General features: G+C 51.5%; 1 protein-coding gene across 2 annotated transcripts in view; it reads right to left on the bottom strand.

Moving 5' to 3' along the window:
- ST3GAL1 (ST3 beta-galactoside alpha-2,3-sialyltransferase 1) overlaps window positions 1-13333 on the bottom strand; it is a 91166-nt gene that overhangs the window by 73515 nt on the left and 4318 nt on the right. Inside the window, exon 1 of one of the 2 annotated variants that reach the window (XM_047783209.1) lies at window positions 1801-1848. The exons of the other annotated variant lie outside the window; for it this stretch is intronic. The gene's annotated coding sequence lies outside the window, so the exon portion shown is untranslated. Of the gene's footprint in view, window positions 1-1800; window positions 1849-13333 lie in introns of those variants that run through there. 2 annotated transcript variants of the gene reach the window in all.

Here is a 13333-nt window from a genome sequence, read left to right as displayed (position 1 = left end):
TTGCAAGGTAAAACCAGCAGTGGCGAAGGGAGCAGATGGCATTTTTAAATGCTTACTAACACTTGGCCAAATTTTAGCCCTTTGTACCCAAAGGCCCAGTAGATTCTCCTGTGATGTGGGCATAATTATTATCATTATTATTATTATTATTGTTATTGTTATTGTTATCATTTTCATCACTGTGGAGACTTGCAGAGATTACGTAACTTGCTCAAGGTCATAGTCAAGAGCAGAGCCTCAGGGATTAGACTAATTCCGAGTGAAGATCAGGACTAGCCCAAATCCCTTCCATCAGCATCAGCTGCACTGCTTCTGTTCTGTGCACGGACCCTGCTCCGCCCTGATGGGGACAGCAGGACACTCTTGGGCTGTGGCCAGGAGGAGGCCACGGTGCAGAGGAGGCCTCGAGCACACAAGTAAGAACCACGCCACTCTGTAGCCAGTGGCAGACACCACATGCTTAAGCGGATGGCTTCTTCATCTGGATTCCTGACCCACACACGAGGACCATGGGAAAGGAGGTCAAGAACTGATCAGAGTTCCCGCTGTGGCTCAGTGGGTTATGAACCCAACTAGTATCCATGAGGATGTGGGCTGGATCCCTGGTCTCGCTCAGTGGATTAAGGATCCAGCAATGCCATGAGCTGTAGCTCAAGTCCCGTGTTGCTGTGGCTGTGGTGTAGACTGGCAGCTATAGCTGCAATTCGACCCCTAGCCTGGGAACATCTATATGCCATGGGTGTGGCCCTAAAAAGAAAAAGGGGAAAAAAAAGAGAGCGAGAGAAAGGAAAAAAAAATCCCATAGGTCCACAATGAGAGGGACGGTGTGGCCCAATGGTGTGTCCTGTGGCTGTGCTCCCTGCGGTCACCCACGGCTCCCCAGTTCTCTAGGGACCCGGCTGGACACCTCCAAGTGGCTCTCAATTTCTAATTTTGCAGCCCCTGAGTACAATCAGCTCTCAAACCCCAAAGCGATGAGGTCACCAACCCTTCTTATGTGGGAGCAGCACGAAAACTCCCTCGATGATGCTCAGGGCTCCGCCTCCCACTCTCTACACACCTCAGCCTATGGGTTTGCAAAAACACGGGTCTGGCTCAACGGCTTTCAGCAGGAAAAGATCACCCCTCACGAATGGAAGAAGACAGGGTACTTAGTGCCCATCAAGCTGATGCCCTGATGTGTTCCTCTCGCATCCCTTCCACCTACCCATCCCACGACTGGGGAGGCACCCCAGCTCTGGCTGTGGGTGACCCCCTGGGGTCCTGCGTGCACTGCCTCTCCCCCTCCTTGCTGCTGCTGTCAGAAGCTCCCACCCAGCTCCCAGCTCCTAAGACCCTCTGTTCTCCAGGCCTTCCCTCCACCCCTCCTGTTTGATGTATCTCCTGTTTCTCAGCCAGAAAGAGGGCAGTGGTACTTCCAGAGCACAAGTAGGGAAACTGAGGCTCGGACAGGAAGACACTTCCCCGCCCCTGCCCTGGCCAGCCTCCGCCCCCGTGGCCTCCAGGACAGGAGGTGCCCCCAGCCCTCCTTGTTGGGTACATGGACTTGGGCTCCGGAGGCGGGAGATGCTGGCAGGCTGGGCAGCCTCCCTGCACCTGATGGGCACGGCTCTGTCTGCCGGACCCGGGAGAACTCGTGAAATTTGCATGTGGGTTTTCAAGGCAACCGTGACCTAATTAGGAGGCATAACTAGCTTCTTTCGGACAGGATTTGTGGGTGAGGGGGAGACGGAAGGCAGAAAGAGGCACAGGTGGGAGGGAGAGAAGGAAGGCAGAGAACGAGGGTGGGAGGAAGAGCACCTGTACGGACGGTGAAAACCCTGGGCTGGAGGACACGCTGGCATCAGGCAGCATCTCTCCTCGGTGAATGTGACACGGAGTGCCACCATGACCTGGCCTGTTTCCAGCCCTTTGAAATACGTGGCTTGGGGAGGAGGGACTTCATGCTTTGGGCCTCTTATCTGATTCTCAGAATAATGTCAAGGGGGGTGAGAGGAAGTCTGAGGGCAGATCCTGGCCCAGGAAGCTTCTACCACGTGGCGGGTGGGGGGGACACTGGAGGGAGACTCAGGGATGTGCTGGGAGGGACTGTTCCCAACCCGGGGGTGGGGGGCTCAAGTCAAAGGGGGCGACTTCCATGTGCCCCTCAACCGTCAAAATGCTGCCAACAGGACAGAAACGCCCTATTTCGCAGGTTAAGTGGGTCCAGAGAGTCCAGGAGTGGCCTTTCCTGGGCAGACAAGAAGGAAGGATGAGAGGACAGAGAGATGCCCGAGGTCGCCCGAACTAGTGCGGACCTGCTGGGGGCGGGGGGCTATGGTGTAAACACGAAGGGGGCGCTAGTGGGGACCTGGCCAGCAGGGCCACCTGGAGACGTGGCATGGGGATCCACACCTGCTGCTGACACCCGGAGCTGCCCAAGGGGGGCAGAAAACCAGGGGTGAAAGCGGGCCACGGCAGCCTTGAACGCACGCGAGGCTGGCTTCTCGTCCTGGCTCTGCGGGCTGAGGAGTCACGCGGGTCAGGATTCTGTCTGAGCAGTCTCAGCAATGAAATACAGGGAATGACTCTAAGGGCAGGTCCAAAGTCTCAGGTGGGCATCATCTCCCACTAGATGGGACACACCACAGCTTCTTAAACCCAGCAAACTTTCCAGCCTTAAATTCAGATAGCTCCGGAGATTCCCCCAGCCTACCACCTCCTCCAGGAAGCGCCCCTGGGTTGGAAGCTCTATGTGAGGAAGAACTTTCTAATCCACAGAGGCATCCAGGCGTCAGAGGGCTGCGGTGTGGGACACAGAGCCGACCGTCACCGGCAGCATTCGAGCAGAGGAGGGGTAACCACAAGGCAGCATCAAAGTGACGAAGTTAACTCATGGGAGCTGAGCAAGGGACGTCTAAACACGAAAGACAATGATCAAAGCATGTACTCAGCCAGCACTTGTAAAGCAGGCATGCTTCAGAATGCCTCACTCTTTAGAAGGCACTCAGAATGAAAGTTCAGAGAGGTTAAGCAGCACGCCGAAGGTCACACAGCCAGGAACTGGCAGAGCCAGGACTTCTCTTGAGTGAATCAAGGAAGGACTCATTTGATGAATAACTGAAGTCTTGGAGTAAGGAAGGTTGATCAAGGGTACTGCTAAGGATCTTTGAAAATGCTCGGATTTTTATAATTCCTTCTGATTTCACGCTGTTTGGATGTGCAAGCTCTGTAACTTATTATCATTTGATCACCTCAACACATGACTTCCTCCCACCCCCTTCTGTAACGGGTCACCGCTTATGACACCACGGCTCATGTTCGGAGAACCCCCCCCCTTACTCCATCCCGGGGGCCGGTTCCTGATCACGCAGAAGTTATTTCGATATTCAAAACCATCCCGGGGGCCAGTCCATTTTGTTCTCCTTGTTCAATGTGTGACATTGTATAGACCTCAGTTTAATTCACATAATCCTGTGGTTTGGGCGCGACGTTTGCTTAGCTCCGTTTGTCCCCTATCTTAGGTTAGAGACAGAAGAACAGAAGCCGCCCTTCTGTGGGAACCAATTCTTCAAATTGTTCTGAAAGGCGTCTTTTTCCCTTGAAATGTCTCTCCGGCGAAGCACAGCCTTGCTCTTCTAATCTCTTTCTTTTGTTTTAATTTCCTTTTTCGCCCAAAGACTAAAGTGTTGCGATCTAAGGTGAGGTTTCAGAAACAACCAGGAATATCCCCCACCAAGACATTCTTGTTGGTGGCAGATGATATGTTTCCCCAGTAACAGTTTTTATTCATCAAACTCTCCACCAGGAGGTAGGATTAACAGCATTTTCAAGTAATGAGAACACAAACCCTTCTCTCTGTGGTGAAAATGTTATTAAAAGGGAATTTTTTCATGTTGCCAAGAGCAACTTTATTCATTTTTCCTGAAGCGCACAGCCCGAGATACACCTGTCTAGAGGTCTGGGTAGGTTTACCTGCCTGATGACAAACTTATACAAAAGCTTCCTGCTCACAGTCCTTCCTCAATCTCCCAGGCACCAGGGGGCTCTGAATTCAATGTATGCAGACAAGCCGCCAAAGGACAAGCACTTGCAAATCAGCAAAGCAGGATCCACTCAGAGATCTGAGAATCCAGCCAGATTACCATGGGCTAAACAAACCCATCCAACCAGCCCCAAAGGGTAAATCGGGAAAAGGCTTGGCGTCACAGCCTTTGGCAAATGGCGCGTGGAAGAAAACCTGAACCTCCCCCCAAAATGATGCCACGGAACTTGGGTCCATTTGTCGTGGGCATCAGATGAGATGGCACACCTCTTGGGCTATGCATGGGGACAGACGCCCGGTGTAACGTGTTTCATAGCTGCACCTCTCAGGGAGGCTGCCCTGCCCTCCCTGGTTCCCGGATCTAGAGATCCTGGCAATGGCAGGATCTTGGGCTTCAGGCAGAGGTGGAACAAGCTGCAAATTCTGGCTCTGCCACTTTCTAGTTATGTGACCTTGAGCCAGGGGCGTAACTTCTCTGCGTCTGTTTCCACATCGATAAAGGGGATCATGGGAAAAGCACAAGCAGCGACTTTACAGGGCCGTCCCAAAGACGAGGGTTCTAATATTAAAGGAACTACGAGAGCCCTGACAAGGGAAAGCGTGCCTCCCGGCCCAGCAGCGGGGTAAGCACTGAAGTCAGGCCTGGGCCCAGGGAAGCCAGAGACCACCTGCCACGAAGCTCCACAGTCAAACTCTCAGAGTTTTCTAGAAAAATCCATCAACTGAAATTGCAGCCTTTGAAATCCTACAAGCACAGAACACACACACTAACCTCTCTGCTTGCTGACAGTTCAAAAGTTTATCACACCCCACCCCCCAAAAAAATGCGCAGGCAAGCATCCCTGCTCCCCGATGTCTGGAGGCTTTTTCTCCTCAGTCCTTTCTCCTAAATTCTGTTTGTGCCATTGTTCTAGGACTTTGACTCCATGTACTGGCTGACTCCCTCCCCCAGGAGGAAATTATTGATCAGCAAAATAACTAAATACCAGGGAAATTATCTAGGGACCTGTCTGGGTTTTTGCTTGACAGCTCCTTTCTGGAGGTTCCACTGTGACCTGGACCAGCAGAACCCAGCCTTGGCCCGCCCCCAAGGCTCCCCGGGGCACGGCCCTCTTCAGCATGCTAATGCTAAACTGCTTTTGGGCCCAGTCTGTCTCTGGTTGCGGTTCATCCATACCTACTTTGCATGAACTGTCAGTGTCAGGTGTGGTTGGTACGTGGTGTGGTGTGGTGCTGCGTTGTCTTGTCCTCTGTTGTATTATGCTGAGTTGTGCCCTGCTGTATTACACTGTTAGGATAACAACGTTTGGTCTCCCAAGTTGACTCCAGGATCTAATGAGGATGCTGAGATGCAGTTTATGGATTTCTTGGCCACGGTTCTCAGATGGAGGGAGAGGGGGCAAGGTGGAGACGGCAAGGCCATAAGGATGGAGGGGGCAAGTTACACAGGTAGTTGCAGAAGTCCCAGTCGGGGACCACAGAGAGAGAGGGAAACCGAGGGACCTTTGGGAGATCACTGTAAGTTAATAATTGCTCAGGAGAGTCATCAGAACATCTTGGAGCAAAGCAGGATTGCTTAACTAGAGAACCTAAGATATGCCTCAGGTTATTAAGTCATAGATAAAATGAGGCCTGCATTCAAGGTCAATGAGATAATGATCCTTGGGACCAAGGACAGGAATTTGGAGGAAAGATGACCTTCCAAAGTAGGAGACACTCCTTATACGGAAACCTGAGATGGTTCGGTGTATCTTAGCATTAAGTTACCACCCCGCTGCTGCTTTGAATAAGCACCTCGACACTCCTGGTTCGAACTCACAGCATCAAACATTCCTACCGGATATGAAGGAGGAGCTAGTGATGTAAGCCTGGCGTCTACTCGAAGAAAGAGAAAAAAAGCATCTTTTTCCCTTTCCCACTTGGATTATAAAAATGGAGCCCACCTGATCCTCGGGGTGAAAGGATGAAAATGCAACCTAACCCTCCCAGAACCCAGGAAGTTAATAAAAAGCCCTAAATGCCCTCGAATTCCAGACCCTCTTCCCTATAGGTAAAAGATCATACTTCCTGCTATTTTAGGGCTTGCTCTCTGTTCTGTACAAAACTATGTGGAAGGGAAAAACAGGCCCCTGAGTACGTGCCTCTAGGTATGAAACTTCTTGAAACTGCTTGAGATAACAGGGAAAAGGGTTCCTAAGTGCTTGTTTGGCTTCTGTAAAGCTGCTTGCATAAGATAAAAGGGGGAGAAGTTAATCGCTAAACCGACCCCAGTAAGATCCGTTGCGCCATAAAATGTTAAAAATCCTGATAAATATATCTTGGCGACAATATGTCTCCCCCGCCCAGGAACAGGCACAAACACGTAACTCCAGAACAACTTAAAATTAATTGGTCCACGAAGCGCGGGCTCTCGAAGTTTTAAAATGACTGGTTTGTGATATTTTGAAATGATTGGTTTGTGAAGCGCGGGCTTTGTTGTGAACCCTGGGCTTTGTTGTAAATCCCATAAAAGCTGTCCCGACTCCGCACTCGGGGCCGCAGTCCTCTACCCCTGCGTGGCGTACGACTGTGGGCCCCAGCGCGCTCGGAATAAAAATCCTCTTGCTGTTTGCATCAAGACCGCTTCTCGTGAGTGATTTGGGGTGTCGCCTCTTCCGAGTCCGGACGAGGGGGATTTTCCTTCTACTAGCCTTTCAGGGGCAGTGTTTTTTAACGGCTCACTTGCCTCCGATCTTAATAAACCTATTTCTTGTCTGCCACTTTGTCGCTCAATGAATTCCTTCTGGGCTGAGACACAAAGAACCTGAACCTCAGGAAGTCCAGACGCTGGGTGAGTGATTCTAATGAAAAAAACCCTGTGGGTTCAAATCCCAATCTGGGTTCTGGCTGGGTTCGAGTCATAAGCGTTGTAGGTTTCACTGAGGGACCAGGATGAAGGGAGGTGGCTCCACCAAAATCCAAGGCGGTTTCCTAAGCACACGGCCCTATGTGGACCGGGTCACCTGGCTAACCTCCAGCTCCCTCACCTGTTCGAGGTAGGAAGTGTGACGGTGGGGGCTCCAAGGTCTGAGCAGAGGAAGATGCATAAGGGGGCTTCGAGGCGACGGAAGTGTGGGTTTCTTCCCTTCTCAGGAGCCACCTGCTTCCCACGAGGGTAACTGCAGGCACAGGGAAGATCCGAGTACAGGGGTGACAGGGTGGCTGCTGCCGAAACTCGGCCTCTGTCCACGGGTGCTGAATAGCAACGTGAAGACAGAGTTTTGGGTGAAGGAGAAAAAGGTAGCTTTTATTGCTTTGCCAGGCAAAGGGGGCCACGGCAGGCTAATGCCTTAAAGACTCTGTCCCCCTTGGGAGAGGACAGGAGATGGTCTTGCAGTGTGGGGAGTGGAAAATAGGGCCCCAGATAAGGATGGGGTAGAAGCAAGTTTGCATTCTTCTTCAAAACTGGTGTTTAGTGATCTTCCTCTGTGGTTTTCATTTGTCGAGGCTTTTATCTGCAGAATTCAAAGATATTTTCGTGCGTATTTCCTTGAGGAGGAACCGGGTCCCTGCCCCCGGCTGCACTGTGGTTTCTCGACGCTTCCTCTCAGGTCTCTGCTTTCCCGCGCTTCCCTGATGAGCCACTGTGTGAACCCCCTTTGGAACTCAGGGAAGGTCATGGAGGCTGATACTTATTTCCTAAAACAAGGAAAGGGGGACACAGAAAGGCTTGTGTCCAGGGTCCTGCTCCATTTCATGACCTTGGGTGAGCCACTCAAGGGCTTGTTTTTGGGAAACAAGGTAAGGACCCTAATCCCAGTGGAGCACAGGGGGGCTGGAACTGAGGTCCAAACAGGGTGAGGCCTGCGGGTGCTGGGTGGGCGTTTCAGAGGGCGTTTGGCTCTCAACCAGCCGCGGGTCTCTGAGGCTGGGAGGGAGAACACAGCCTTTCGCTACTTGGCCAAATGCAAGGGATTTATTTTGGGCTCCAGTCTAGACTTCCGAGGAAAAAGGGTTTTTGTTTTTCTTGTTGCTTTTTTCTTCTCTTTCCACCGAGCCTTTTATTTCTGCAAAGGTAAATGCCCAATTAGATGGATTTTCATCTTTCATGTGGAGCTGCTTTAGGCTTTGTGAGCATGAAACAATATTTTGGAATCGTTTTACCCTCTCAGTTAGATTTGCTTTGGTTGGGTTTTTTTGGTTGGGTTTTTCTCAAGAGCCCTCTGCTAAGTAAATATGCATGAAGGGAATTTTTAAGCACTCTGGTCTGTTAGTTCAATATGGATTCAAATGGATTTTTTTAATGCAGCAAAATCTATTACCATGATACCTATGTGGACTTTTTTTGTGGATTTTTTTTAAGGTGTCTAGTGGAATTCAGAGAAAGCATTCTCTTTGCACACCCAAATGTGGACCTTCCAAAAGTCATTTGCAACCTCTTTTTTAAAAATTCTGGGAAGTTCCCATTATGGCTCAGTAGGTTAAGAACCTGACTAGTATCCACAAGGATGCATGTTCCATTCCAGCCTCCCTCAGTGGGTTAAGGATCTGGCATTGCCATGAGTTGCGGTGTAGGTCGCAGACATGGCTCAGACCCCGTGTTACTGTGGCTGTGGTGTAGGTTGGCAGCTGCAGCTCTGATTTAACCCCAAGCCTGGGAACTTCTGTATGCCACAGGTGTGGCCCTAAAAAGCAAAAAAAAAATTAAAGATAAAACTTTGCCAAATATTTGCAACTAATGTTCTCTTCTTAACTTCTCTGATTTATTATAAATGATTTTTCATTTGTATTTTATATTCTCATAAGGGTTCCCTAGTCAGACCTCATTAAATAGCTTTTACGTATCTTAGAGTATAAATACACACACACACACACACACACACACACACAGGCAGAAGAAAAGGTCCAAACATTCCCAGATGTTGTGTAAGGAAAAAACCTTTAACATGGGAGTTCCCTTTGTGGCATAGCGGAAACAAATCTGACTAGGAACCATGAGGTTGCGGGTTCGATCCCTGGCCTTGCTCAGTGTGTTAAGGATCTGGCATTACTGTGAGCTGTGGTGTAGGTTGCAGATGCGGCTCGGATCCTGAGTTGCTGTGGCTCTGGTGTAGGCTGGCAGCAATAGCTCCGATTAGACCCCTAGCCTGGGAACCTCCATGTGCCGTGGGTGTGGCCCTAGAAAACCAAAAAATTAAAAAGAAAAAACCTCAGGAGCTTACAGTAATAATCATATCTTATACCTGACACCTGTACTTTGCAGGTGTAGACAGAGCACAGTAGGTTAACACCTGGGCCGTGTGGCCTCGAGCCAGGGCCTTCTCTGCTGTCTGCAGCTCGCCCCCTCCGAGGACCTCAAACCTCAAACCTCCAGGTTTCTGCAGCATCACTGAGGGCACGGGGCACAGATCGCCCTCCAGGCCCACTCCTGACCTGGCTCCATCCTGTCCTGTCCTCAAGAGGCTCCAACAAGGAAGCACTTGGCCTCTGGCTGCAGAGAGGGCTCTGCTCCTGATGGCAGAGGGGTGGTGGGGGGCAGGTGGGACAGAGCAAGGGGGCAGCGTGTATCCGACTGCCCCTCCCTGCCAGGGGCGGGGAGGCTCTTCCGCAGGCTTCTATCACCTCCTACTGCCAGGCTCTCCGGGTTCCCTTCACCCGCCCTTCCCTTTGCCTCTTCTGGGGGGCGGGAAGCGGGTGGTGGGGCCTGGTCACTGGGCCCAGGCCCTGCTACACCCCTTGCTGGTTTCCCTAAATACTGCTCCCAGCTCTGTAAGCACTCTTCTATTTATTTATTTGTTTGTTTGTTTATTTTAAGGCCAAATCTGCGGCACATGGAAGTCCTTGGACTAGGGAGTCTAATCTGAGCTGCAGCTGCCGGCCTACACCACAGCCACGGCAAAGGCAACACAGGATCCAAGCTGACCTACACCGCAGCTCACGGCAACATCAGATCCTTCACCCATGGAGCGAGGCCAGGGAGTGAACCTGCATCCTCGGGGACACCGTGTCAGGCTCGTGACCCACTGAGCCACAACAGGAACTCTCATAAACACTCGATTAAACACTCCACTCAGTTTGAGTGTGCACGCTTTCTACTGCAACACCAGATCTGAGTTAAAAATACTCGCCACTATACTGGGCGCACACCAAACATTTAATAAAAAGTAGATGCTAACTAGTTTGTAAGCAATTAAGGCCTGTTCCTATGCCTCACCCTCTCTTTGGGGATCTATAGCGCTTCTACTAATGGGGGAAAAGGAGACCCCGATGTTCAGGGCGAGAAGGAAAAATGTCACCTGCCCTGTATCACTAAACAAAGGATGTTGCAGCCATGGAGCCACTACAGCCACCCCCCACCAGCATGGAGACAAAGGGGCTGCCGCAGCATCCCCCAAGCCCTCAGCTACTTCGGTCACCCCCCTACACCCTGTGGGGACTCAGGATAAGAAAGCCTGGGTTACGGGCCCTAGACAGCTAAGGTGCATAGCAAACGAATGATTTCAGTGAGCCCAGGCTCTTGCATCTTTCCCATAGCTAGACAAGTGCTAAATTCATTAACTTGAGGTGTCTGGTTTTCTTCAATTAAAAGTAATCTTCTGGAGTTCCCGTCGTGGCGCAGTGGAAACGAATCTGACTAGGAACCATGAGGTTGCGGGTTTGATCCCTGGCCTCGCTCAGTGGGTTAAGGATCCGGCATTGCCGTGAGCTGTGGTGTAGGTTGCAGATGCGGCTTGGATCTGGCATTGCTGTGGCTGTGGTGTACGCTGGCAGCTGTAGCTCTAATTAGACCCCTGGGCCTGGGAACCTCCATATGCCACGGGTACGGCCCTAGAAAAAAAAGGCAAAAAGACAAAAAAAAAAAAAGAGAATCTTCTGATGGTCCCACTACCTAGTCTTTGTCGCAAAACCCCCTCCAACATCCTGGCTCCTCCTGGATCAATCCCTCAGAGCTCCTGAGAAGCTGTCTCACAGGCCTGAAGTCCCCACAAGATCTACCAAATGAAACAGAATTCTCAACTTTCATTTAATTATTTATTTACTTAGCTATTTTTAGGGGCACACAGGCAGCATATGGAGGTTCCCAGGCTAGGGGTGGGTGGAATCAGAGCTGCAGCTGCCGGCCTACACCACAGCCACAGCAACGCCAGCCTACATCACGAGGGATCCTTAACCCACTAAGTGAGGCCAGGGATCGAACCTGGGTCCTCGTGGATACTAGTCAGACTCATTTCCGCTGAGCCACAACAGGAACTCCTAATTCTCAGCTTTTGGACTATGCATTTTTGCAATCCACAAGCAGTGTGCCCAAGATCGCTGGGCAGGAGCAGGGGGAACGGGATCAGGACCCAGGATCCCCCCCCTCCCCGCCTGGAGGAAATATCCTGACACCAGAGGCTTCTCTCTGATATTTGTCCCAGGTCTGACCCGCTACAGAGTCCACTCCAGGTGCCTTCCACTTGGACACATGTCATGTCCCCTGCTGACCAGCAAGACCAAATGGAGACAGGCTCAGGGAACAGAGCGGCCCTCCCCACCGCCTCCCCAGGTGTCCCTGCTCCTGGTAACTCTCCAGGTCTAGCCCTAGGGAAAAAGAAACTTTAAAAAGTTGATACAACCTGCAGGAAGGAGAAAAGAATGCTCATCTCCCAACCAACCGGGCCATTCTGTTAATGTTAAGCCATTTAACAGGAAAGCCAGCCTTGGGTTTCGCGTGCTTTTCCGTGAGCTTTCCACAACTTTCCACCTCTGGTCACCTCCTGCATTTCCACCCGTTCTGTCCGGAGGCAGCATCTGCAGCCAGCAGCTCTTCCTCTAGAACCAGAGTCTAGAACTGGGATCCCGGGGAGGCTTTGGGAGCCCCGCCCCCTTCGCAATACCCTCTCAGCATGACCTCCTTTCCTCCACACCGGGGGTCTGTGTCCCGGGGGGATAACCACCCACCTGCATCTCAAATCTGGCCCAGGGGGCTGCACACAGCTGGACCGCAAGCAGCAGGATCCAAGCTCACACAGCTGGATTGCGGCAGCAGGATGCTGATCACCTGGCCGCCTCCACTGCCTGCCCTGCCACTTCCTCGCACTCTCCCAAATCGGCTCATTCAATCTGAGCAAGTGTATGAGGACGGTATTAAGGATGACGCATCGCATTTTATTTTTTCAAAAAGCCAAAGCAAAGCAGCCACCGGCCTCCTCACAAGCTTCTCTGAAGCCCGGAGCCCTTGGAGGGTGGCACAGTTAGCGGCACGCGCTCTGGCTGAGGAGCACCGGCCACAGGAACCGAACTCGACCGTAGATCAGGGCACAGTGCAGGAACCAGGGTCCAAAGCACTGAACCCCTACAACCTCCAGTTCCCTCACCTCTGCGGAACCACGCACAACAGACCTATGGTCCATCTGTCATTTTCCTTTCTTTTTCTCAAGCACACAGGGCATGCGCCACTTTGATTAGAAACCAGTTCTGCAGATTCAGGAAAATACCATTGCTCTCTTGCAGTCTGATTGATGACTATAAGAGTTCCTCAAGTTAACCAGGGACTGTTGCCTCAATGGATCCTTCTGTGCACCCCCCCCCCATTCCCCAAAAGGCAAAGGAATCCTGTCTCCCACTGTCCCAACCCTGTCTCAGCCGGTGCATATTTCTGCTCTAGTGCAAACCACACTGCAGCAGTAACTCTTCATGCACACGACACCATGACCTCTGGCAGGATGGCGGGTGGGGAGGACAAGGACCAAGCACAAGTCCTCCCATCTCTGTATTTCCAGCACCTTGTAGGGTGCCTGGAACACACTAAGTTCCTAATAAATGTTGGTTCAATGGAAATCAAAACAATCCAACCAACAACAGCCATTTCCAAGGATGTATTGGTCTCCTAAGGAAACGGAGACGCTAAGTGTATGGAAAAGAGTGGGCCTGGGGAAGGCGGAGCCCAGAGGGCTAATCTAGGTAAAGTTTGAGACCAGCCAGTATTCGAGATCAGCTCTGTCACTGCAGGTCCCTGTGACCTTCCCAAGGGGCCTCGGGATGTTTGCATAAAATGAAAGTTGAACAAAATCACTTCTAAGACCATTTTCTCAGCTCTTACAGTGGGAACAGACCAGGTCCTGGAGAGGCTGCTGTGGTTCCTAGCTGCAGCAGGCATCATCTGGGTATCTCCCCTGATGTCACCCCAGAATCTGAAACTTCCAGGTCCCCGTCTTCACAGCCAATGCTGAGAACTGCTGGGGCTCGGCGTTGCCGCGTGATGGTGGGCCCCCAGGACCAGATGAGGTGGGAGCCCCCTGGGTGCAGGGTTGGCTAGCACTGCCTATGACACCAGGGATGTGGGGAAGG

This window comes from Phacochoerus africanus, chromosome 6 (genome assembly GCF_016906955.1).
Source record: "Phacochoerus africanus isolate WHEZ1 chromosome 6, ROS_Pafr_v1, whole genome shotgun sequence".
NCBI lineage: Eukaryota > Metazoa > Chordata > Mammalia > Artiodactyla > Suidae > Phacochoerus > Phacochoerus africanus.
This window is presented reverse-complemented; position numbering and strand designations above follow the sequence as displayed.